The 25,679-nt window shown below is 41.2% G+C and overlaps 1 protein-coding gene and 1 pseudogene across 1 annotated transcript in view; both read left to right on the top strand.

The window, feature by feature from the left end:
• The window catches only part of DTD1 (D-aminoacyl-tRNA deacylase 1), a 175,998-nt gene that overhangs the window by 50,904 nt on the left and 99,415 nt on the right, over window positions 1-25,679 (top strand). The window lies entirely within an intron of this gene.
• On the top strand, window positions 134-14,477 carry LOC123927090 (annotated as a pseudogene).

The raw sequence follows: 25,679 nt of genomic DNA, 5'->3' as shown, positions 1-25,679 counted from the left end.
GCTCCAAAGGATTAGGGCATAGGGCTCACCAGATTCTTATAGTTATATAGAGATGGGGGTGTAACTGCTATATTTTTAACCAGCCCACTTATTAAAGAGTACAGAATGTCTTCCGGGGTTGTCTATCCAGAGGATGGGAGGTGGGGCCTTTAGCTACTGCGTCCTGTCCCCATTGGTACCCAAACAGGTGAGCAGGATTGCATGGCTTCCTAGAAGGTCTGAGGCACAAAGACCCTCAGTGCTTGCTGAGGAGTCCGGCTGTCACCTGAGCTGGAGCTTGCATGCAACTGTCTGCAGCAGCCAGGGCTGATGTCAGAGATGGGTCAAGGGGAAAGCATTCAAAAGGGTCTGCATTTAGGTTTTTGTATATTCTCATGTACCCCATCCTTAAAATTAAGTGTACTTCTAGGCACTTCGTGGGATTGTCAATAAATAGTACCAGGAACATAGTAGTTGTAAGAGTAAAGTATTCTGTAAAGCAGTGAGGGAAAAGTCCCATGTCTGTTTTATGTCTTAAGTCTGGTAGAGTAGCTCCTGGGAAGGTTAGAAGTTAGTGGGGTCCTTGGCAACACTTTTCCTTTCTGGTTCCTGCTTGGCTTCTTTTTGGGAATTGGCAGGTGAGCCTGCATGGGCCCATCCAAATTTTGGACCAAGTTAGGTATAGCCTGGAGGCCTCAGAAGGTGGTGAGGGGTAAGGGGCAAGGACAAACACTCTTGCAGGGACTTATGAATTGATCCTTCTGGTTCCAATTGTTTATGAAGTATGTCGCTAGATAGGGTGTCAGGGAAGACCACGACAAGGGCCTTGCCAGGTTCAGTATTTCCAGCCTCCCTTGGGCCCTTGGGTCTCACTTCTTTTTTTTTTTTTTTAAAAAGATTTTATTTATTTATTTGGCAGATAGAGATCACAAGTTGGGAGAGAGGCAGGCAGAGAGAGAGAGAGGAGGAAGCAGGCTCCCTGCCAAGTAGAGAGCCCGATGCGGGGCTCGATCCCAGGACCCTGGGATCATGACCTGAACGAAAGGCAGAGGCTTTAACCCACTGAGCCACCCAGGCGCCCCTTGGGTCTCACTTCTGAAAGAGCACTCCCACCTTCAGTGCGGCATACCTCAGATGTGAGGGACGAGGTTGTGTTGGGGATTGGGGTGGGGTGGGGGAGATGCTTGGGAACAGGCTGGCTGATTTGCTGTAGAAATCTAATTTTTTAAAAAAAGTTTTATTTAGATATTCTCTACACCCTACTTGGGACTTGAACTCATGACTGCGAGATCGAGAGTCCCATGCTCTTCCGACTGAGCCAGCCAGGTGCCCCAGAAATCAAATTTTTGCCAGGGTGGCTGAAACTTCCTGGAGCAAAAAGGGCTCTTTCAGCTGTGGATGTGATGAGTATGTTGTGGCTCAGTACTGTGTTACTGGATCTTAAGAACAATGGTCAGATTCCATAAGTTATCTTTGTTTGAATTTTAATATTGATCTAAAGTGTACAAATAAATGAAGTAGTAGCTCAGTTTCACTTTTGAGTATGAAATAAATACTCTAAAAATTAAGGAAGCTTATAAAACTGAATAATTTTACTTCTCAGTGGCTTATAATTAATGTGAGAGGCAAATCAGACAGAAAGCCTGCTTGTTTGAAAGCTCATGCTAGTTCATAAACTTCTGATCTGCCATCTAACCAGTAGCTCTGGTATTCTGTCTTTATTTTATTTTATTTCATTTTTAAGAAAGATTTATTTATTTTATAGAGAGAGCAAGAGCAAGGGAGAGAGCATGTGAGCATGGGATGGAGGGGCAGAGGGAGAGGAAGAGAAAATCTTAAACAGGCTCTACACTGAGCGTGGAGCCTGACGTGGGTCCACATCCTCCATCTCATGACCCTGTGATCATAACCAGAGCCAAAACCAGGAGTTGGGCACTTAAGCAACCACCCAAACACTCCTATTTTATTTTATTTAAAAAATTTTTAAGTAATCTCTACACCCAACGCAGGGCTTGAACTTGAAACCCTGAGATCAAGAGTCCCTCACATCCTCTATTGACTGAGCCAGTCAGGCACCCCCCTAATAGCTCTGGTGTTCTTTCCAAAAGTTTCTTTTCTTTTTTAAATGAATATTGTGAAACTGTTTCTTTTTTGAAGTCTATAACTCTAAAAGTAAACCTTGCTTTTCAAAAATGAAATTGTTATACACGAAGGAGGATTGTAATAAATAGCAGACTATCATTATTAATAAAAACGGATTTGAGAACTGACAGTTTTTAAGTTCCACATCTACACATGTGACCCTCACAAGGACTGAGGGAGGGAAGCAGCTCAGTCCTCACCTTAAATGATTGGTTCAAGGTCATGAGACATGGCCATTAGGTGGGAGAGCTGCATTCCAACAGAAGACCGTCTTTCAGACTGCACTGCCTCCGATTTATGACTGAATTTCCTTAACTACCGTCTTTCTGATTTATTATGTGGTCTGTTTAAACAAGCAAAGCCTCAGGATTTCTCAGACCAGTAGGTGACTCCGGGAGTCAGCTCTTCTAGAAAGGTGTCCATGTCCTTGCTGTTTGACCTTGGAAGTGCACCTTCGGTTCACTTTATAGTTGCCCCAAGGTTTACAGGTCTGGGTGTTCCTTTTCTCCCCAAAGGTTGGATGGTATTGACCAGAGTCCCTCAGTACCTGCTTGCAAAGCTGTTCTTTGGAGCTTCCTCATTCTGTGGTATTTCTCTAGGCCAAAGCTCTGGGAATCCCTGGTTTGTCTCCTGAACCTGTGTATCTCAGAGTCTGAGGCATTGTCTGAGTTTGACAGGCTGGAAAAAAAATTTTGTTGAGTGAAAGGTTAGTTTAATAAGGGAATCTTCAGTTTTATACATATGGAAATCAAAGTATCTTACAGTGTTAAAAGAACCTCCTTTCTTGAACATTGCTCAGTATTAACAGTGTTTTTTGGTTAAGATTGTATTATTATTATTATTATCATTTTATTTTAAAAAATAGTCACAGCTGGGAAAATGAATACATGTGTATGGGTCATGCATCTAATTGTTTTAATTAATTAATTTTTCTTTTTTTTAAACATTTTTTATTTTTTATTAACATATAATGTATTATTAGCCCCAGGGGTACAGGTCTGTGAATTGCCAGGTTTACACACTTCACAGCACTCATCATAGCACATACCCTCCCCAATGTCCATAACCCCACCACCCTCTCCCTCCCCCAATCCCCCCTGCAACCCTCAATTTGTTTTGTGAGATTAAGAGTCTCTTATGGTTTGTCTCCCTCCCGATCCCATCTTGTTTCATTTATTCTTTTCCTACCCCCCACAACCCCCCCATTGCTTCTCCACTTCCTCATATCAGGGAGATCATATGATAGTTGTCTTTCTCTGATTTTTGACTTATTTCGCTAAGCATAATACCCTCTAGTTCCATCCATGTCATTGCAAATGGCAAGATTTCATTTCTTTTGATGGCTGCATAGTATTCCATTGTAGATATATATATACCGCATCTTCTTTATCCATTCATCTGTTGATGGACGTCTAGATTCTTTCCATAGTTTGGCTATTGTGGACATTGCTGCTATAAACATTTGGGTGCATGTGCCCCTTTGGATCACAACATTTGTGTCTTTAGGGTAAATACCCAGTAGTGTGATTGCTGGGTTGTAGTGTAGCTCTATTTTCAGCTTTTTGAGGAACCTCCATGCTGTTTTCCAGAGTGGTTGCACCAGCTTGCATTCCCACCATTAGTGTAGGAGGGTTCCCCTTTCTCTGCATCCTCGCCAGCATCTGTCGGTTCCTAACTTGTTAATTTTAGCCATTCTGACTGATGTGAGGTGGTATCTCATTGTGGTTTTGATTTATATTTCCTCATGCCGAGTGATGTGGAGCACTTTTTCATGTGTCTGTTGGCCATCTGGATGTCTTTTTTTTTTTTTTTTTTTAAAGATTTTATTTATTTATTTGACAGAGAGAGAGATCACAAGTAGGCAGAGAGGCAGGCAGAGAGAGAGGAGGAAGCAGGCTTCCTGCAGAGGAGAGAGCCCGATGTGGGGCTCGATCCCAGGACCCTGAGATCATGACCTGAGCCGAAGGCAGCGGCTTAATCCACTGAGCCACCCAGGCGCCCCTGGATGTCTTTTTTGAAGAAATGTCTGTTCATGTCCTCTGCTCATTTCTTGATTGGATTATTTGTTCTTTGGGTGTTGAGTTTGATAAGTTCTTTATAGATTTTGGATACTAGCCCTTTATCTGATATGTTGTTTGCAAATATCTTCTCCCATTCTATCAGTTGTCTTTTGGTTTTGTTGATTGTTTCCTTTGCTGTGCAAAAGCTTTTGATCTTGATGAAGTCCCAGTAGTTCATTTTTGCCCTTGTTTCCCTTGCCTTTGGGGATGTTTCTACGAAGAAGTTGCTGTGGCTGAGGTTGGAGAAGTTGCTGCCTGTGTTCTCAAGGATTTTGATGGATTCCTTTTTCACATTGAGGTCTTTCATCCATTTTGATTCTATTTTTGTGTGTGGTGTAAGGAAATGGTCCAATTTCATTTTTCTGCATGTGGCTGTCCAATTTTCCCAACACCATTTGTTGAAGAGACTGTCTTTTTTCCACTGGACATTCTTTCCTGCTTTGTCAAAGATTAGTTGACCATAGAGTTGAGGGTCTATTTCTGGGCTCTCTATTCTGTTCCATTGATCTATGTTCTTTCTTTCTTTCTTTCTTTCTTTCTTTCTTTCTTTCTTTCTTTCTTTTAAAGATTTTATTTATTTATTTGACAGAGAGAGATCACAAGTAGATAGAGAGGCAGGCAGAGAGAGAGAGAGAGAGAGGGAAGCAGGCTCCCTGCTGAGCAGAGAGCCCGATGCGGGACTCGATCCCAGGACCCTGAGATCATGACCTGAGCCGAAGGCAGCGGCTTAACCCACTGAGCCACCCAGGCGCCCCTATTTATTTATTTTTAATTAAAGATTTTATTTATTTATTTGACAGAGAGAGACACAGCGAGAGACGGAACACAGGCAGGGGGAATGGGAGAGGGAGAGGCAGGCTTTCTACCGAGCAGGGAGCCCAATGCAGGGCTCGATCCCAGGACCCTGGGATCATGACCAGAGCCGAAGGCAGACACTTAATGACTGAGCCACCCAGGTGCCCCCGTCTATTTATTTTAATCTGTTATTTAAATTATAAAGTTATTTCAGAGAGAGTTTTTGGTTTTTAGGATATTTAGCTATGTTATGATAATCACATTTAAATTTAATTTCAGTTATACCAAGACAAGAACCCTGAATTTTAGGGTTTATAAGGCAGTGTAGGAAATGAAGGAATATTTCCTATTCAGTATCTTTGTTTTCCAGACAAGCTCAGGAACTCTCTTAAGTTAATCTAGATACAAATAGCTTCGATTACCACTGAGTTTATGTGAGTGATTATAGTAGACTAATGAGTTAATCAGCTAACAGCCCATTCTAACCATTTAGGTACTAGATTAATTGCTTTATGTGCCTGGGTTAGTTTTTTCTGCCCCTTTTAGTGAGCATGATAATTTCTGTTTATTACAAGGGTTAGTCAGTTTTAATTACCGCAATTTTTCTGAAATACTAATTTTTACAACTTTGTATTATAGCAAACTTCAAACTCACAGAGGATAGTATAACAAATCGCCATATCTGCATTATCCTGTATCAGGACGGACTGTCATCTGTCACAGAAAGTTCTCATTGATTGGGTCTTCCTGTGTGTATGGCATGGCTGTGGGCCCTGCGGGTTGAGTTCAGCTGGAGGGAAGTATGGGCAGAGCACATCACATATCAGGGGGATTGTTGTGGGGACCATAGAGAATTTTTCACTGAATGGCTGTCTTCTTTCCCTATTTGCTGTATTCTTCCGTATTTGATTTAGTTTGTTTTCATTTTTTTTCTAACACAGGCAGTGTGGCAGAAACATGCTTGTAAACACATCTTTACCTGCTGGTGTATTTCTATTGGGTAATGGAAGGAACATCTAGATATGGAGGAGGTTTAGATATTTTCATTTTTCCTTCTGATGATATTGTGACCTCATCAATTTTAACAATTTTGCTTTTTTTCTTAGAAGTCCTGGGTTATTTTCTGAATGGAAATATCTTTATTGGGATTATCTTAAATACTAGTTGCTGCAGCACACAAACTCAGAACCTCTATGGCTTACCACGAAGTTAATCTCACCAAAATACGATGTGGGTTGGAGGGGATCTACTCCGTTTGCTGACTTGGGGGAGTCCAGACTCCCTTGAGCTTACAACACTGGCCTCCCAGGCCGGGAGAGAGAGGGATAGTGTCACCTCATCAACTCTTATGCATCACCTTTGCTCATATTCTCATCTAAATCACTCACTTCATGAGGGGCTGAGAACATAAGGTATAGTGCATTCCCAAACTTGATGTCTGCCTGCCAGGGAATAGGAGGTTTGAAATCAAGCTAGACTTCTCTCATGACCATGTTGGAACAGCCTTTCCAAGTACATTCTGGAAAACTACAACTTTCAAGGAGCCCTTCAAGGAATGGATTTAGTGTCATTTGTATTTTAGTGGCAAGATTCTTTTTTTTGTTGTTGCTTTAAATGTATTTTATTTTTTAAACTTTTTTATTTTGAAATAGTTTGTGACATCTGTGGGTGATGCATTCCAAAAACCCCATATATACTCTGAAACCTATATATACTGTGTTTTATAGTATTGAACCCTATATATTCTATGTTTTGTCCTATACCTATATATCTGTGAAAGTTTAATTTATAAGCTAGGCACAGTCAGAGATTAACAGCCATAACTAGTGATACAATAGAACAATTATACAAGTTATGCGAATGTCTTCTCTCTCAAAATACCTTATCGTACTATACTCACCCAACTTGTGATGATGTGAGATGGTAAAATGCTTGTGCAAATAGACGAAGCGAGGGGAATGACATAGGCACTGTGACGTAGCATTAGGCTACTGTTGACCTTCTGATGATAGGTCAGAAGGAGGACCATCGCTTCCTGACCACATTTGACCATGGGTAACTGAAACCATGGAAAACAAAACCTCAGATGAGGGGGGGACTACTGTCTAAAAAATTGTGAAAATAGCGCACAGGGTACTTGTGTGCCTTTACCCAGTTTCCCCTGATATTAACATCTTTCATAACCATAGTGTAATGGTTGAAACCAGGAAATTAGCATGGGTATGTTATTAACTTACAGATCTTACTTGAATTTTTTCAAAGGGAGTTGTGTTACAACTAAAGCCAGAGTTGTTCTCAGGTTCCTGTTTGCATATCCCTATCACCCATAGGTGGGCTGTCTTTGCTCACAGGTTTCTCTTACTTTACAGATTAGCCCGATGAACTGAGAATCCACCAAGAACCCCAGGCTAGGCCCCACACTGCTGAATGTAACCCAGCACTAGGCATTTTGTAGTTCATGTATTACGACTCTGTTGACAGTATGCCAGAACAAACCAGGGGAAAGAAAGTCTTTCTTATTTATTAGACAGTAGACAAAGAACCTCCAATACTCTTGGGGACTTTTAAGATAAATAAGACCTAAAACTGCTTTAATTCTCACTTTTCCATAACCTCCTGTGGCCACAGGATAGGATTATCCTAATATGGGCTTAGATACAGAAGGGTCAGACTGAGGGGGTCTGGATCAATCAGCAGAAAATTATTCTCATTGCTACCTTAATTCGAGTCTACCGAGTGCCTGGAATCTTATAAAGAGATATAGGTATATTAGTCCTCTATTCTTGTGGAACAAATTACCCAAAATGTAGTGGCTTAAAATATCAATACATATATATTATCTCGTATGCTTTCTGTGAGTCAGGATTTCAGGAATAGTTTAGCTGGGTGGTTCTGGCTCAGGGTCTCTTGTGGGGTTGTAGTTATCAGCTGGCCTTGCAGTCATCTGAAGGCTTGGCTAGGGCTGCAGTATGGTCTGGGGCTTTCAGGATGGTCCGTAGGATTGGCAGTTTGGGCTTGGCTACTGGCAGGAGGCCTGGGTTCCTGTCCATATGGGCCTCCTTCTAGGCCTGTGGGATATGGCTTATAACATGGCAGCTGGCTTCCTCTAGTGTGAGCAGTTCAAGAGGGAACAAGGAGGATCATCAGTCACATACCATCATTTCCACAGTATCCTGTTGGTCACATAGGTCAGCCCTATTCACTGTGGGAAGGAAGTACATAAAGCCTGAAAACCAGGAAGTGAGGATCCTTGGGGGCCATCGTGGAGGCTGGCTACCACAGTGGGTGACAGAGAAGTGACAAGGCTTGGTGACGCTGAATTTTTCATTTATTGATAAAATAGTATTACAATTACATAATACTGGAGATTTGGGTCTCATGGCCACTGTGTTGTTTTGGATTTTAATGAAAAACAAATCAAAACCAAGAACCATCAAAATAAAGTGGACCTCATCAACATCAAAGTTTGGTGGGCAGAAGTAGAGATTTTGAATTGGAAGGTTTGAATTTCAGTACTAATCTCTGCTGCCTACAAGGTTGTCATGGGGAACAAAGAGGATGATGATCCCTGCCCTGTGGACTTCATGGGCTATTTTGAAGAATGAACTGGAGTGTGGGGTACATGAATTATGCAGTGTGTTATAGGAATATTAATTATGATAATGAGGGAGATTTAAAAAATGCTGTGAGATTTGTTTCGTACTTAAACCTGGAAGCAACTGAGAATATTTTTCAGATCAATGTTTTAGGATTGAGCTTATTTTATTTATTTATTTATTTATTGTGCTGGATAAAAATTCCTGTGACTACAAGTACCTTTATTACGAGGAGCTGTAGGATCAAAGACGTGAGGTTGCTGGTGGCGGAACCTTCATAGTTCTGTAAGGAAGTTTAAACCCAGGAGCCAGATCCATTTGGAGTGTTCTTCAGAGCCTTTCTATCTAGGATTGGGCATTTTCCGTGTTTGCCATTGCCATTTGGCCTGTCCCGAATGTTTGCCTTTGACTTCTTTTCATAGATCAGTGTTTCAAATCCAAGGATTTTCTCCTGGCTCTTTCATCATGGGGAGGCAGGAATTCACAGGATCATCAGCCTGCTTGTGGTTTATGAGGTCTGTGGCTGAATGTGTGGGCTGTAATCCCTGAGATTTGAGGGACAGATCTCGGAGAAATGGCTAGAAAGTGAACTTAAGGCCAGGCAAAGGCTTCTGAAAATCCATGTTATAGGTAGGAAAAGCTTGAATTATCATAAATATTTGGTGCCCAGTGTTTTTCTATAAGCTTTGCCTCATTAGTGTTAGTCTATCCACACAAAGTTATTTATTCAGCCTCTTTCCATGGATATCTGGGGGGAGAGCATTTCAGGGTGAGAGCTTGAAGGCCTGGGATGTGTGTGTATTAAAGATTTTAACTGTAGGTCTAAATATCAAACTGTCACCAGTCTCTCTTCTCTTTTTACTTAATTTCTAATAATTAAATGCTTGTGATGCTTTATGTCTTTGCAGTAGATATTAATGCATGCAAATGTTGATGAAATTTAACTTTCTTTCTGAAATGAAGGAATCATGCCATCTAGTTTCATTTTTCAATGGCCACTAATGATTTGTAGTTTGGGCTGAACCCTAGATAAACGCACAGATAATTTGGTTAGTAGGAGTGTTAGAAGAGGAGGATCATGACTTTGTTTTTCCTTTTTTTCTGCCAGCTTTATTGAGATGTAATTGACATATAACATTGTATAACTTTAAGGTGCACAATGAGATGATTATATATATTTATACACAGAAATGATTACCACATTGAGGTTAACACCTCTGTCACCTCAGAGAATTACAAGTTTCTTTTTCTGGCAGGAACATTTAACATTATTCTCTTAGCAATTTTCAAGTGTATCAAACAGTATTGTTAATGTAGGCACTGTGCTGTATGTCACATCCTCAGAACTTATCTTATAATGGAAATTTTATACTCTTTGACCAACACTTCCCACTCCCTAGCCCCTGGCAACCACCACTCTACCTTCTTTATAGGAGTTTGATTTATTTTGGATTCCACATATAAGTAAGATCATACAGTATTTATCATTCTCTAACTTCTTTCACTTAGCATAATGTCCTCAGGGTCCATCCATGTTGTTACAAAATGGCAGGATGTCTTTCTTATGACTGAATAATATTCCATTATATAGATGGGTAGGTAGAGATAGATATATCAGACTTTCTTTATTCATTTATCTGCCAGTGGACACTTAGGTTATTTCTGTGTTTTGGTTACTATAAATATGCTGGAATGAACATAGAGGTGCAGATATTTCTTTAAGATAGTGATTTCATTTCTTTTGGATATATAATCAGTAGAAGAATTATGGGATCATGTGGTAGTTCTATTTTTAACTTTTTGAAAAACTTCCATACTGTTTTCTGTTATGACTGCACCAATTTCCATTGCCACCACCAAGGGTTCCCTTTTCTCCACACCTTCAACAGCATTTGTTATCTCTTGTCTTTTTTTTTTTTTTTAAGATTTTATTTATTTATTTGGCAGAGAGAGATCACAAGTAGGCAGAGAGGCAGGCAGAGAGAGAGAGAGGGAAGCAGGCTCGCTGCTGAGCAGAGAGCCCGATGCGGGACTCGATCCCAGGACCCTGAGATCATGACCTGAGCCGAAGGCAGCGGCTTAACCCACTGAGCCACCCAGGCGCCCCTCTTGTCTTTTTGATAATAGTCTTTCTAGCAGGTGTGAGGTGATATCTTATTGTAGTTTTCATTTGCATTTCCCTGATGATTAGTCATGTCGAATATCTTTTCATATACCTTTTGGCCATTTGTATATCTTCTTTGGAAAAATGTCTTTTCAAGGTCTTCTGCCCAATTAAAAAATGGGATTATTAGAGTTTTTTTTGCTGCTGAGTTGTATGAATTTCTTATGTATTTTGGATATTAACCCCTTATCTTATATATGATTTGCAAATATTTTTTTTCCCATTCCTTTGGTTGTCTTTTCATTTTGTTGATACTGTTTGTTTTTCCTATCCCACTGGTTAAACATGATGGAGTTAAGATACTTATGCTTCTGTTTCTCTGAGGTATTTATTATGAACACAGCCCAAGTTAGCAACAAAGAAGAATTTTTGGTAGAACCAGCTGACCCACTTATTCAAGGCTGGGACACCAGTTAGCAGTTGAAGATGTGTACAACATGAGCCTGCGCTTTGAGAAGTAGCACTCTGAGGTTTGGGATCTGGTTCAACACTGGCTTGCTGTGTTACTCACCTTTCTGTATAGAAAGTAGGTAAAGTGCCTGGACTGGTATCTCTGGCACATTTTAGGTGCCGAACATAGAACTTTATAATTTTGTTTACGATGTCTGGGATGTCTAGATGAATACTTTCTTTAAACAAAGAAAATCGGTGGGTTGCCTGGGTGACTTAGTAGGTTAGAGTCTCCCTTTGGCTCAGATCATGATCTTAGGGTCCTGGGATCGAGTCCCACATTGGGTTCCTTGCTAAGTGGGGAGCCTGCTTCTCCCTCTGTCTGTACTCCCCCTGCTCATGCACTCGTGCTCTCTCTCTCTCTGACAAATAAATAAATAAAATATTAAAAAAAATTGATGGGGTGCCTGGGTTGCTCACTTGGTTAAGTGTCTGCTTTGACACTTAATCATGACTGGCTCAGGTCATGATCTTAGGGTCCTGGGATGGAGCCCTGCATCAGGATTCCTGCTTAGTGGGGAGTCAGCTTCTTCCTCTCCCTCTTCGGCACCTACCCTGCCTCACTTGTGCTTGCACATGCTCGCTCTCTCTGAAGTAAATAAATAAAATCCTAAAAAAAAAATTGGGGTCCCTGGATGGCTCATTTGGTTACGCCTCTGACTCTTGATTTCGGCTCAGGTCATGACCTCTGTGTCATGAGATTGAGCCCCACATTGGGCTCCACAGTGGATATGGAGCTGCTTAAAATTTTCTCCCCTTCTCTGTTCCTCCCCTCCCTGGCTCTCTCTCTCTTTCAAAAAAAAAAAAAAAAATCTGTAAGTACAGGTAACTCAAAAATATGCATGGTTGCTTTCTTCGGAAGAATTTAAAATTTCAAAATAAGGTCTTTTTGTGTACCCACAAGAAAAGTGGAACAGACATCTTTCTGGGATATTGTCTGATGTGTCAGATCCTGAGTTAGGTGCTGAATAGCTTGATCAAAAGCAGCACCTGGTGTTGGCTTGCACTTTTGGCCCTGTTGCCATCACTGTGACTGCTTGGGCTGACGTGGGCTGGGGGGAATGGTAGGGGGCGCTTGAAGATTTACTTTATTTATTATCATAGTATATATTATATTTATATATTATATACTTATATATAATGTGCTATATATTTATATAATATATGTTATATATTATATAATATGTAATTAATTAATTAATTTGCTTTATGGAATCTTTCTTCCTGCCTTCAGGAGCAACTACATATCCATTTGCTTTTGCCATTCTATTTATGATGTTTAATTTCTCTGTTCTTGTCATATCAACTAAGCCTGAAACTGAGATCATTTAAACATCATTCTTTTAAGTTCATGCCTAGGTTTCTTTAGTTTTTTAAAGTTTCATAGGGTTTCTTATGACTAATTAAAACAGTACTTTTAAAGACTTCTTTACTTAGCATAAAATACTTTTTCTTTATTTTTTTATTTTTATTTTTTTATTTTTATTTTTTAATTTTTTTTAAATTGACATTTTCCCCCTTATTTTTTTTTTGTTGAGATTTTATTTATTTATTTGACAGACAGAGATCACAAGTAGGCAGAGAGGCAAGCAGAGACAGAGAGAGGGGAAGCAGGCTCCCTGCTGAGCAGAGAGCCTGATGTGGGGCTTGATCCCAGGACTTTGGGATCATGACCTGAGCCGAAGGCAGAGGCTTTAACCCACTGAGCCACCCAGGTGCCCCTATTTTTTTATTTTTAAGGATTTATTTATTTGAAGGAGACAGAGAGGATGAGTGTTTGTGAGTGTGTGGAAGTGCAGAGAAAGAGGGAGAGGGAGAATCTCAAGCAGACTTCCCACTGACCCCAGAGCCCAGTGTGGGGCTCGATTTCATGACCTTGAGATCATGACCTGAGCTGAAACCAAGAGTTGGACACTCAGCTGACTGAGCCACCCAGATGGCCCTAGCATAAAAGACTTCTTAAAATCAATGCTCTTTTTTTTTTTTTTTAAGATTTTATTTATTTATTTGACAGACAGAGATCACAAGTAGGCAGAGGGGCAGGCAAAGAGAGAGGGGGAAGCAGGCTCCTGTGGAGCAGAGAGCTGGCACGGGGCTCAATCCCAGGACTCTGGGATTGTGATCTGAGCCGAAGGCAGAGGCTTTAACCCACTGAGCCACCGAAGCGCCCCCAAATCAATGCTCTTTTAACAGCTTCAAGAAAACTGCAAAGTGTTAAAAAATTAGGTAAATTCAGGAGACATAAAGAGAGAAATGAATTTGATTAGATAAAAATTAACTCTTCTTATACCATAAGGAAATTTGGAAGATAAAAATTAGACAAGGAGAGTCTTTGGCTTTCAACTTGGAGGAAGCCAAGGTGCACCTTTCTTTGGTTGTCCCAAATCTTGGTTCATCCGACACCAATGAGATCAACCCCAATGAGATCAAAGTCATGTACCTGAGGTGCACTGGTTGGGGAGTTGATGCCACATCTGCCCTGGCACCCAAGATCTGTCCCCTGGATCTGTCTCCAAAAATGGCTGGTGATGACATCACAAAGGTAGCCAGTGATTGGAAGGGTCTGAGGGTTATAATGAAACGGACCATTCAGAACAGGCAGGCCCAAGTTGAAGTGGTACCTTCTGCCTCTGCCCTGATTATCAAAGCCCTCAAGAAACTGCCAGGAGGGCGCCTGGGTGGCTCAGTGGTTGTCTGCCTTTGGCTCAGGTCACGATCTCAGGGTCATGGGACTGAGCTCCACCTTGGGCTTCCTGTTCAGTGGAGGGCCTGCTTCTCCCTCTCCCACTCTGCCTGCTGGTGTTTCCTCTCTTTCTGTCTCTCTCTGTCAAATAAATAAATTGGGCGCCTGGGTGGCTCAGTGGATTGAGCCGCTGCCTTCGGCTCAGGTCATGATCTCGGGGTCCTGGGATCGAGCCCCGCATCGGGCTCTCTGCTCCGCAGGGAGCCTGCTTCCTCCTCTCTCTGTCTGCCTCTCTGCCTACTTGTAATCTCTCTCTCTGTCAAATAAATAAATAAAATCTTTAAAAAAAAAAAAAAAAAAAAAAAAAAAAGACCCTGCCAAGAGACTGAAAGTAGCAGAAAAACATGAAACACAGTGGAAATATCACCTTCGAAGGATTGTCAACATTGCCGGACAGATGTGGCGCTAATCTGTAGCTAGAGAGTTCTCTGGAACATGAAAGAGATCTGGAGACTGCCCAGTCTGTGGGCTGCAATGTTGATGGCTGCCACCCTCATGGCATCATAGGTAACATCAGCAGTGGTACGGTGGAGGGCCTGGCTAGTTAAGAAATACAAAGGAAAATATTTCAATAAAGCATCATTTGACAACCAAAAAAAAAAAAAAAGTTAGACTAGGAGAATATATTTTCAACTTTTTTTTTTTTTTGGGTCTCACAACATAACTTTATTTGTATAAACAAAGATATTATGGGAGTAATTTCCAAAGCGGTGTCTCCCGTTTTCAACATTTTAAAAAAAAGATTTTATTTATTTATTTGACAGAGAGAGAGAGGGAGTGCACAAGTAGGGGGAGCAGCAGGCAGAGGGATAGGGTAAAGCAGTCTCCCCACTGAGCAGCGAGCCTGATGCGGAGCTCAATCCCAGGACTCTGGGATCTTGACTTGAGCTGAAGGCAGCCGCTTAACTGACTGAGCCAACCAGATGCCCCTCAACTTTTAAAAAAAGATTTATTTATCTTAGAGAGAGAGAGCACACATGAGCAGGGGTGGGTCAGAAGGAGAGGGAGAGAAGCACACTCCGTGCTGAATTGTAGAGCCCAGTGCGGCTTTTGGTCCCACAACCCCAAGGTCATGACCTGAGTTGAAATCAAGAATCAGGCACCCCTATTTCCAACATTTTTTAAAAGAATTTTTAATTGAGGTAATTACAGATTTGCATGCAACTGGAAGAAATAATACAGCGAGATATTGTGTACCCTCTACCCAGTTTCCTTTATGGCAGTATCTTGTAAAAGTATGGTATAATATCACAACCAGTACATCGATTCAGTCCACACCCATCTTTAGGGTGAGTGCTTTTTTTTGCCTATGGATGTCCAATTGATCCAGCACCATTTGTTGAAAAGGCTGTCTTTTTCTCCATTTTTATGCTTTTTGTCAAAAACCACTGGACTGACTTGTATTGATCCTTTGTTGGGTTCTGTTACTTTGTTCCGCTGACCTATGTGCCTGTCCCTCCACCACTACCACACTGTCTTGACTACTATAGCTATATACTAAACTTTAATATTGGGCATAGTGATTCCTTCCATTTTATTTTCCTTTCCAGCCTTGTTTTAGTTATTCTGTGGCCTGTGCTTTCTCAAATAAATTTTAGAATAAGCTTGTCTATAAAAAACTAAGCTGGGATCTTGATAGGAATTGTATTAAACCTGTACATCAATTTGCAGTGAATTAACTTTTTTTACTGTGTTGAGTCTTCTGATGCAGAAACATGGTTTCTCTCTCCATTTATGAAATATGTTCTTTTTTACAAACAAATATCTAGTACTTGGAATCCATAGTGCACTTCTATAAGTCAATAATAAAAAATAAAAGCCAAAATTCTATAGGAAACTAGAAGAAGGCTATTTTCAGGCAATTCTCACATGAAATACAAATAGCTTCTAAGATTTGAAAAGATGCTCTCAATCTTACTGGTGTTCCAGGAAATGCGAATTACAAGATCCCATTTTGTGTATGATTAGATGGATAAAAATAAAATGGGGTAATAGTATCAATTGATAAGCATAAGAAAATGGGCATATTTTGATGTAGTCCCAATAGTTAATTTTTGCTTTTATTTCCCTTGCCTTAGACATACCTAGAAAAATGCTGATTTTTCAATAAAAACAGCTGCTACCAGAGAAATTACTGCCTGTGCTCTCTTCTAAGGTTTTTATGGTTTCAGGTCTCACATTTAAGTCTGTAATCCATTTTGAGCTTGTTTTTGTGTATGATGTAAGAAAGTGGTCCAGTTTCATTCCTTTGCATATAATTGTGCAGTTTTCCCAGCATCATTTATTGAAGAGACTATGTCCTATTGCATATTATTGCCTCCTTTGTTGAAGATTAATTGACCATATAAATGTGGGTTTATTTCTGGGCTTCTGTTCTATTGATCTGTGTGTCTGTTTCTGTGCCAGTACCATACTGTTTTTATTACTGCAGCTTTGTATTATATCTTGAAATCTGGAATTGTGGTAATTCCAGTTTCATTCTTTTTCATGATTGCTTTGGCTATTTTGGGTCTTTTGTGGTTGTATACAAATTTTAAGATTATTTGTTCTTGTTCTGGGAAAAATGCTGTTGGTATTTTGATAGGGATTGCATTAAATGTGTAAATTGCTTTGGATAGTTTGGACATTTTAACAGTATTTGTCCTTCCAGTCCATGAGCATGGAATGTTTTCTGTTTCTTTTTGTCTTCAGTTTCTTTCATCTGTGTTTTATAGTTTTCACAGTATAGGTCTTTCTTTCATCTTTTTGGTTAAGTTTATTCCTAGGTATCTTATTATTTTGGGTGAGATTTTTAAAAAGATTTATTTATTTATTTTAGAGAGAGAGAATGTGTGTGCATGTGCACAGGTGGGAGGGGCAGAGGGAGAGGGAAAGTGTAAACTCTGTGCTGAGTGTGGAGCCTGATGCAGGGCGCAATCGCACAACCTTGAAACCGCAACCTGAGCTGAAACCAAAAGTCAAATGCCCAACTGACTGTGCCACCTAGGCAGCCCTGTTTAGGGTGCAGTTGTAAATGGGATTGTTTTCTTAATTTCTCTTTCTGTTGTTCCATTATTAGTGTATAGAAATGCAACAGACTTCTGTACATTGATTTTGTGTCCTGTGACTTTAATGAATTCATTTATCATGTCTAGTAGTTTATAGATGGAGTCCTTAGGGTTTTCTCTATATGGTATCATGTCATCTGCAAATAATTGAAAGTTTTACTACCAGTTTGGATGCCTTTTTTTCTTTTTGCTGTCTGATTGCTGAGGCTAGAATTTCCAGTACTGTGTTGAATAGAAGTGGTGAGAATGGCTATTGTTGTCCTATTTCTGATCTTAGGGGAAAAGCTTTTAGTATTTTACCACTGAGTATGATGTTAGCTGTGTTTTTTTTTTTTTTTTAAATATATGCCATTTATTATGTTGAGGTATGTTCTCTCTAAAATCTACTTTGTTGAAGGTTTTAATCATCAATGGATGTTGTATTTGTCAGGTGCTTTTTCTACATCTGTTCTTTCATTGATGTGATGTGTCATGTTGATTGATTTGTGAATATTGAATCACCTTCATATCCCAGGAATAAATCCTACTTGATCATTTTGAATGATTATATATATATATATATATATATATATATATATGCATTTTCTTTTAGTAAACTCTACCCCCATCATGGGACTTAAACTCAGGATCAAGAGTTGCATGCTCTGTTGACTGTGCTAGCCAGGCACCCCTGACTTTTTAAAATATATTGTTGGATTTGGTTTGCTAGTATTTTGTTGAGGATTTTTGCATCTATGTTCATCACTGATGTTGGCCTGTGATTCTCTTTTTTTATGGTGTCTGTATCTGGTTCTGGAATCAGGGTAATGCTGGCTTCATAGAATGAATCTAGAAGTTTTCCTTCCTTTTTGATTTTTTTTTTTAAATAGTTTGAGAAGGATAGATATTAACTCTTCTTTAAATGTTCAGTAGAGGGGCGCCTGGATGGCTCAGTGGGTTAAAGCCTCTGTCTTCGGCTCAAGTCATGATCCCAGGGTCCTGGGATCGAGCCTCGCATGGGGCTCTCTGCTCAGCAGGGAGCCTGCTTCCCTTCCTGTGTCTCTGCCTGCCTCTCTGCCTACTTGTGATCTCTGTCTGTCAAATAAATAAATAAAATCTTTAAAAAAAAGTAAATGTTCAGTAGAATTTCCCTATGATGCTGTCTCGTTGAGAGTTTTTGATTACTGATTCAATTTCATTGCTGGTAATTGGTCTGTTCAAATTTTTTATTTCTTCTTGGTTCAGTTTCAGGATATAATATGTTTCTAGGATTTTATCCATTTCTTCTAGTTTGTCCAATTTGTTGGTATGTAATTTTTCACAATTTCAGTTAGAGTTCAAAATATTTCAATTGTTCTCATAATCCTTTGTATTTCTGTGGAATTGGTGGTTATTTCTCCTCTTTCATTTCTGATACTGTTTATTTGAGTTCTTTCTCTTTTTTTTCTTTTTAATGAGTCTGGCTGAAGGTTTATCAATTTTGTTGATCTTTGCAAATAAACAGCTCTTGATTTCATTGATCTGTTGTTTTTTTATTTTCTATTTTATTCATTTCTGCTCTGTTCTTTATTATTTCCTTCCTTCTAGTGGTTTTGTGTTTGTTCATGTTTTTCTAGCTCCTTTAGGTGTAAGTTAGATTGTTTGAGATTTGTCTTGCTTCTTGAAGTAGGCCTTTTTTTGCTATAAACTTTCCTCTTAGAACAGCTTTTGCTGCATCCCATGGATTTGGGAACATTGTGTTTCCATTTTCATTTGTCCGCATGAATTTTTTGATTTCCTTTTTGATTTATTGGTTGACTCATTCATTGTTTAGTAACATGTTATTTAACCACATATTCATGGTCTTTCCAGATTTTGTTCTTGCTGTTGATTTCCATTTTCATAATGTTGTGGTCAGAAAAGATGCATGGTATGACTTCAGTCTTTTTTATTTTGTTGAGACTTGTTTTGTGGCCTAATGTGTGATCTCTTCTGAAGAATGTTTTATGTGCACTTGAAAAGAATGTGTATTCTCCTGTTTTAGGATGGAATGTTCTGAATATATCTGTTAGATCCACCTAATCCAATATGTCGTTCAAGGCCATGTTTCCTTGTTGATGTTCTGTCTGGGTGATCTATCTACTGATGTAAGGGGGTGTTAAAGTCCCCTATTATTGTTTCATTACTATTGATCAGTTCCTTTATGTTTATTATTAACTTTCATGTGTTTGGGTGTTCCCATGTTGGGTGCACAAATATTTATAACTGTCATATCTTCTTCTTGGATTATTCCCTTTATGATTATGTAGTGACCTTCCTCATTTCTTACTGCAGTTTTTGTGTGTGTGTGTGTGTGTGTGTTTTAGTCTCTCTTTTTTTTTTTAAAGATTTTATTTATTTGACAGAGAAATCACAAGTAGGCAGAGAAGCAGGCAGAAAGGGAGAAGCAGGCTCCCTGCTGAGCAGAGACCCTGATGTGGGACTCGATCCCAGGACCCTGAGATCATGACCTGAGCTGAAGGCAGAGGCTTAACCCACTGAGCCACCCAGGCGCCCCTGTTTTAGTCTCTTTTAAAGTCTGTTTTGTCTCATCTAAGTATTGCTACCCCAGCTTTTTTTTTTTTTCACTTCCATTTACATGATAAAATGCTTTTCTTTTCCTTCATTTTCGATTTACATATATCTTTAGCTCTGAAATGAGTCTCTTATAAGCAGCATGTAGATGGCTCTTGCTTTTTTATCCATCCTATCATCTGGTGAAGACTTTTCAGAAGGCATTTAGCACTGTTGATCAAAATTGAAAGCAAACAGGGGCACCTGGGTGGCTCATCCGGTTAAGTGTCTGCCTTCAGCTCAGGTCATGATCTCAGAGTCCTGGGATCGAGACCTAGGTCGGGCTCCTTGCTCAGTAGGGAGTGTGCTTCTCCCTCTGCTTGCTACTCCCCCAGCTTGTGTGCTCATGCTCTCGCTCTCTCTCTCTCTCTGACTAATAAATAAATAAAATCTTAAAAGATAGAAAAACTAGAACCAGACATAAGTAGACTGAGCAATTTCTCTTCTTTGAGCCTCTTTTTCAGAAGTCTGTGCACATGTGCATGAAGATATTTGTATGAGGGGGCTCAATATGGCGTTATGGAAACAACCAAAATGCTCATCAGCAGAGGAAAGGTTAGAAAAATCATATTTCATTTGTAGCGTAGAATAATGTGCACCATTTAAAAAGAATGAGGCTGACCAATTTGTACTGACATTCAAATTAGGTAAGAATAGGAAAGAAGTCAAATTATACCCTCCTTCCTTTTTTAGTACTACTTTGCTTTAAAACAGATATAAACTGGCCATCTGCTTGATTCTGACTTCCTTGTCACATTGTTGAACTGATACAGATGCTTCAGATAATTACACTGTGGCTCAGGGAGTCTAAATTACTGATAAATTAGCTTTGTTTTTATGGCTCTTATCTTGAAGTCATTTTTACTGCTTTCATTGTGTGCCAAAATGGGGAATAAATGTCCAGGGCCGTGGGGATGGGGCTGTGCCACAGGAAGGAACGATGTGTCTCTGGCTATGTTGAGTACTCTTGTCCTCTCAGTGCCCTGGCCCTTTGTAGTCCTGCTCAGATCAGAAGGGCATTGCTACCCTCTCTGAAGAATGGCCTTTTCTTTGACAAGGTCTTCATAGGGCTGGCATCTGAAGAAGTCTTGTTTTCATGATGCAGTTGGGAGTAAAGTTTCATGAAAGGTACCTATATAACAGTTGAGTAAATGCCTTGATCTCTGTGCCCAGCACAATGAGTTGATCATTAACTTTAATAAATCACAATATTTATTTTCTTTCAAAAATACTTTAGGACGGAATTGGTTCTGTGACAAGAGCTCATTTCCTGTATGTTCTTTTCCAATTAAAAAATATTTTATTATGAATTTTTAAGACAAATAAGGAATAAGACAGTGAACATGGTGTATCCACCTCCCAGCCTAAGAAAGTGGGTTCTTGAATTTGTCCAGCGAGGGGAGGGCTGGCCATTTTATTGCCCATTGTGCTAGTGGTTTCTCTTTCTTTCTTTCTTTCTTTTTAAGATTTTATTTATTTATTTGACAGAGAGAGATCACAAGTGGACAGAGAGAGAGAGAGGGAAGCAGGCTCCCCGCTGAGCAGAGAGCCCGATGTGGGACTTGATCCCAGGACCCTGAGATCATGACCTGAGCCAAAGGCAGTGGCTTAACCCACTGAGCCACCCAGGCACCCCATGCTAGTGGTTTCTGATTAACATTGGTGTCTGGGGTTCGGATCCGTGCTGTTGTGGTGGCCCTTCCATAGCAGGGCCCAGATTCCATAGTGATGCATTGCTGTATAAGGGACTGGGCTGGGGGATCAGACTCAGAAAATGGCTTCTTGTGATTTCTTTGGAGGTGAAATTTCATATTTAATACAGGGTTTATAGAAAGCTGTCACCCCTGCTCTTGCCAAAGCTGTTGAAATTATGGCACCCTTGAGCCAGTGAGACTCTTACCCTTTGCAGTGATGGAATCCAAATCTGGTCCCTTTCCCCCACCTACTTCCCTGCCTTCCTATCCACCATCTCTCTGTCTATCTGTCCTTCTCTCTGTCTGTCCATTCATCCATCCTGGCATCCTCTCATTGATTCACTGTTCTTGAGTATCTACTGTGTTAAGGCTCTGTGCTTGGCCAGGCCAGGCTGTTTAAGTTCTGCTTAGAGCAAGAAGGGCAGCTGTAGACCATTTTGGACCAGCCCTGCTTGTTATTCTGCATCATCTTATGGTCCTGCAGGGGTTTCAGTGTGGAGTCCGGGGGGAGCCATGCTCTGAAGAGGTGTTGGAAGTCCGGTGTGGCGCTGCTCACATAGGCCACACTGCCCAACACGTGATTAGGACTGACACTGTGGTTGTTGGAGTCACACTTCTAGTGTCAGTCCAGGTAGATGCCCTTCAGTGAGAAGAACTGCTCAGGCCAAATGGAGCACTTATGTTTAGGGTTGGTGTGGGCTTATTGGATGTATTCTCATCAATGAAGATCTCAGGGCTGTTAATGCATTGTAGGTCAGCCTTCTTTGAGAGCTAGGGGTTGTGGGTGAGCATGTGTTTCTCTAGCAACCTGGTCTGACTAAAGTGTCCTTTGCAGACCACCTCTGTGTACAAGTTGTTCCCCGTGTCCCAGGAGGACGGAGCAGGTAATTCCTAGCCTGTTTTTGTTTTTTTGTTTTTTTTTTTTTAAAGATTTTCTTTATTTATTTGACAGAAAGAGAGATCACAAGTAGGCAGAGAGGTAGGCAGAGAGAAAGGACGAAGCAGGCTCTCCGCTGAGCAGAGAGCCCGATGCGGGGCTCGATCCCAGGATTCTGGGATCATGACCTGAGCCGAAGTCAGAGGCTTCAACCCACTGAGCCACCCAGGCACCCCTTCCTAGCCTATTTTAAAAGTTTCTTTGAGAGAGGAATGTCCAGGGTCCTATGGCAGTGTGCACTATTGTATATATATTAGTGGGTGTGTGAGAGAGAGAATGGAGAGAGGGAGGGAGGGAAGAAGGGAGGATATATGTATGGGTGAGAGGACACAGGACAGTTCAAGGTAAGACACAGGTATTTGCAAAGACACAGAGAGAGCATAAGCATATTAGTTATTTATTGCTGGGCAACAAAATACCTCAAAACTTAGTGGCTTATAGCCTTTATTATCTTCCATTGTTTTTGAGCATCAGGAATTCAGGAACAGTTTAGCTGGGTGGGTCTGGCTCAGAGTCTGTGGTGGGGTTGCAGTCAGGATGTCAGGCCAGGGCCACTGTCATCTGCAGGCTCGACTGGGGCTGGAGGGTCTGCTTCCAGAGTCGCTCACTCACATGGCTGGCAGGAATCACAGTTCCTTTCCTTTCCTGATGCCTTTTGCTAGAACTACTTGACTGTCCTCATAGCAAGCTGCCAGCTTCCCCGGAGCAAGTGATCCAAGAGAGAGCAGTCATGTCTTCTGTGACCCAGCCTCACTGGTCATTTCATGGTGTTGTGCAGTGGCAGTCCCATGCTGAGATTTCACAGTATCCTGTTGGCCACACAGGCCAGCTATACCTGCTTTTTTGAGGGTGGTGGGGGCTATATACGGGCATGTATACCAGGAGGCAAGGATTATGGGGATGCTCTTGGAAGCTGCCACCATAGCATGGTCCTGACTCTGCAAGCTGGTTCGTAGGCCGGCAAGGGGGGGTGGTTACAGCTGTGAGTTGGGGGAGCTAATTGGCTTGGGAATCCCTGTACAGATGCTGGACACTACTTTAAGCACTTTCTGTTCTATCTTCAGAGTCCTGGGGAGTCCTAGTAGGATTTTAAGCAGGCAAGTGACATGCTCAGTGTGCTTTTCAGTCTATAGCTCTGGTAGAGGTGTGCAGTGTTGGAGTGGGAGGCAGATGTGTGACCCAAGGCCTGCTGGTGGTGGTCTGTTTAGAGGCTCTGTAGTTCTTACCCTCCCCGGAGCATCTGGAGCTGGGTGAGAACCCCAGTTGTGGCAAATCCTGCCTCTCCCTACTTCCTCCTCTGTAAGGGAGACTTGGGCACAGGCTGGAGGGGCTGTAGACTTAATAAACCAGTGGTCTCCAGAGTGGGCTGTGGGGGGGTAAAGTCATTTGGAATATGGGAAGTAAATATTACCACTTTATTTATCTGTATCTTCTTTTTAAAAATGTCTACTTTTAGAACGATTTTCTGATGTCCTTAGTGTGTGAGCACCACAGTGAGATGTATGTAACTTATAAGTTAGTGAGTGTGTGCCATGGGGGTACGTGCCCCACCTCTTCTAGCAGTAGGGTAGATGATCACTGAGTTTCAAGACCTCTGCTAAGAGGGAGGCTCATCCTGGGGCATGGGACAGGGTTGGCAGCTGTGCCCAGTGTCTCCCTCTAGGACTGGGTGCTTTCACAAAGGCCCTGGCACACCTCAGCACCGCCCTCAGGAGACCTGTGCCTGCTTAGCCATCTGGTGGTAGCTGGTTTGTCCTACAAGCCCCTAGCGATCGCCCCTTGTGACCTGAGTCACTTTAGGGATGGCATTCTCAGGCATCCTCTGGCTTCAGAGTCATACCTGCATTTACATCAGGCTCAGAAGTGTTGGTGGTTCTGCCTTGGCAGGGCATTTGGTTTCTCTGAGGATCCCTATCGCTTTGTAAAACAAGGGTGGTCCTCCTTTGTAGGGTGCTTTGGGGGAAGGACCTCAAGTAGTGCCTGGCATGTAATATTCTTCTGCCTTCCCACACCCCACATTATGCACAGAAGGCCAGTATGGACTAAGGATTCCTTTCTGACCATGTCTCAGGTCAGGACTCCAGGGGGTACCACGACCCCTTCATTTAGGCCCTGAGGCCCCAAAGACACATTGAGTTCCAGGAAGATCCTGGCTTACTCAGCTTGGTGACACATCTCCTGTTTGGTGCTCCTGAGTTAAAAACACGAGAAGTAGCTTTGATAACAAAGTGAAATGTCCTTAGCAGTTGGGAACTCTGTTCCTGACGAGCAGCAGTTTCTCGTGTTTGATGAAGTATACCCGTCCTTTGCAGCCTTTGTGTGCAAGCCTTACTTTGTAGTCTGAAATTTAAAAAAAATTAAAGTCAATTCTCATAGTCTTTTCAGTAACTTTGAAGTATCTTTACAAAACAATGCATCTGGTCTACAGGGCATATTTTTATAATCCGTTACATGTTATTTGCAAAATGTATCTTTTTAACCTTTTATTTTGAAATAATTTTAGATTTACAGAAAAGCTGCAAAATAGTAATGAGGAGTTTCTGTACACTTGTCTGGCTTCCCCTAATGTTAACATCTTACACGAGTCTAGCACTATTACCAAAAGCGAGAAAGGAACATTGATACACCCTCATTAAGTAATCTTCAACTGTTACTTGAATTTCCCTGATTTTCCCACTAGTGTGTTCCCTTTTGTGTTCCAGGATCCCATTCAGGATGCCACACTGGGTTTTGTCATGTCTCTTTTGTCTCTTCCATCGTGGAACAGTGACTCAGTCTCTATGTTATGGAAATGTGTAAATCTGACTTTGTAGAAATCCTTTGAATGTAATTTCATTTTTTCCTCCAAGTCCTTGGTTGCCCCCAGCTCTGACTTGGCTTCTGTTGGGCCACAGCCGGTTAGCTGGCACATAGTACTTGCTCAATGAATGGTAGCTGCTGTTGTCTTGATGATAAATGTGACATGGTCATTAGTATGCCACTAGTGTTCTTTAGTTACTTTTGGAACTTATCACTGGACTCCTTATGTGGCACCTGTGGGTGAAATGCTTTCTGGTTTGCTCAAGATTCAGGCTTTCCAGTGCAGGTGTGAGATGCAAAAGTGCCTGAGACTGTGTGCTGTGAGCATCTGTTTCCAGTCTCGGGAGATCTGATGCAGTAGCAGGAGCTGGTGTGATGTTCTCTATTACAGATGTGTTGTGCTCCTATGAATCCATACTAAGCCTGAGAAAGCCCAGATATCACTGTTCAGGTTTGTGTGTGATAAACTGCACTGTCTCTGGGGAGCCTGACTGCTTATAAGGTGGCCTTTCCCCAGACTGTTGGGTGCTCTAGAAATGTATCTGGGGCTATGGCAGGACATATACGCAGAAGTGGCACTTGGTGTTTGCAGACGATGACAAAGAATCCCTGTCTTTTTTTTTTTTTTAAAGATTTTATTTATTTATTTGACAGAGAGATCACAAGTAGACAGAGAGGCAGGCAGAGAGAGAGGGAGAGAGA

The sequence above is a fragment of the Meles meles genome, chromosome 16, assembly GCF_922984935.1.
Source record: "Meles meles chromosome 16, mMelMel3.1 paternal haplotype, whole genome shotgun sequence".
Lineage (NCBI taxonomy): Eukaryota > Metazoa > Chordata > Mammalia > Carnivora > Mustelidae > Meles > Meles meles.
This window is presented reverse-complemented; position numbering and strand designations above follow the sequence as displayed.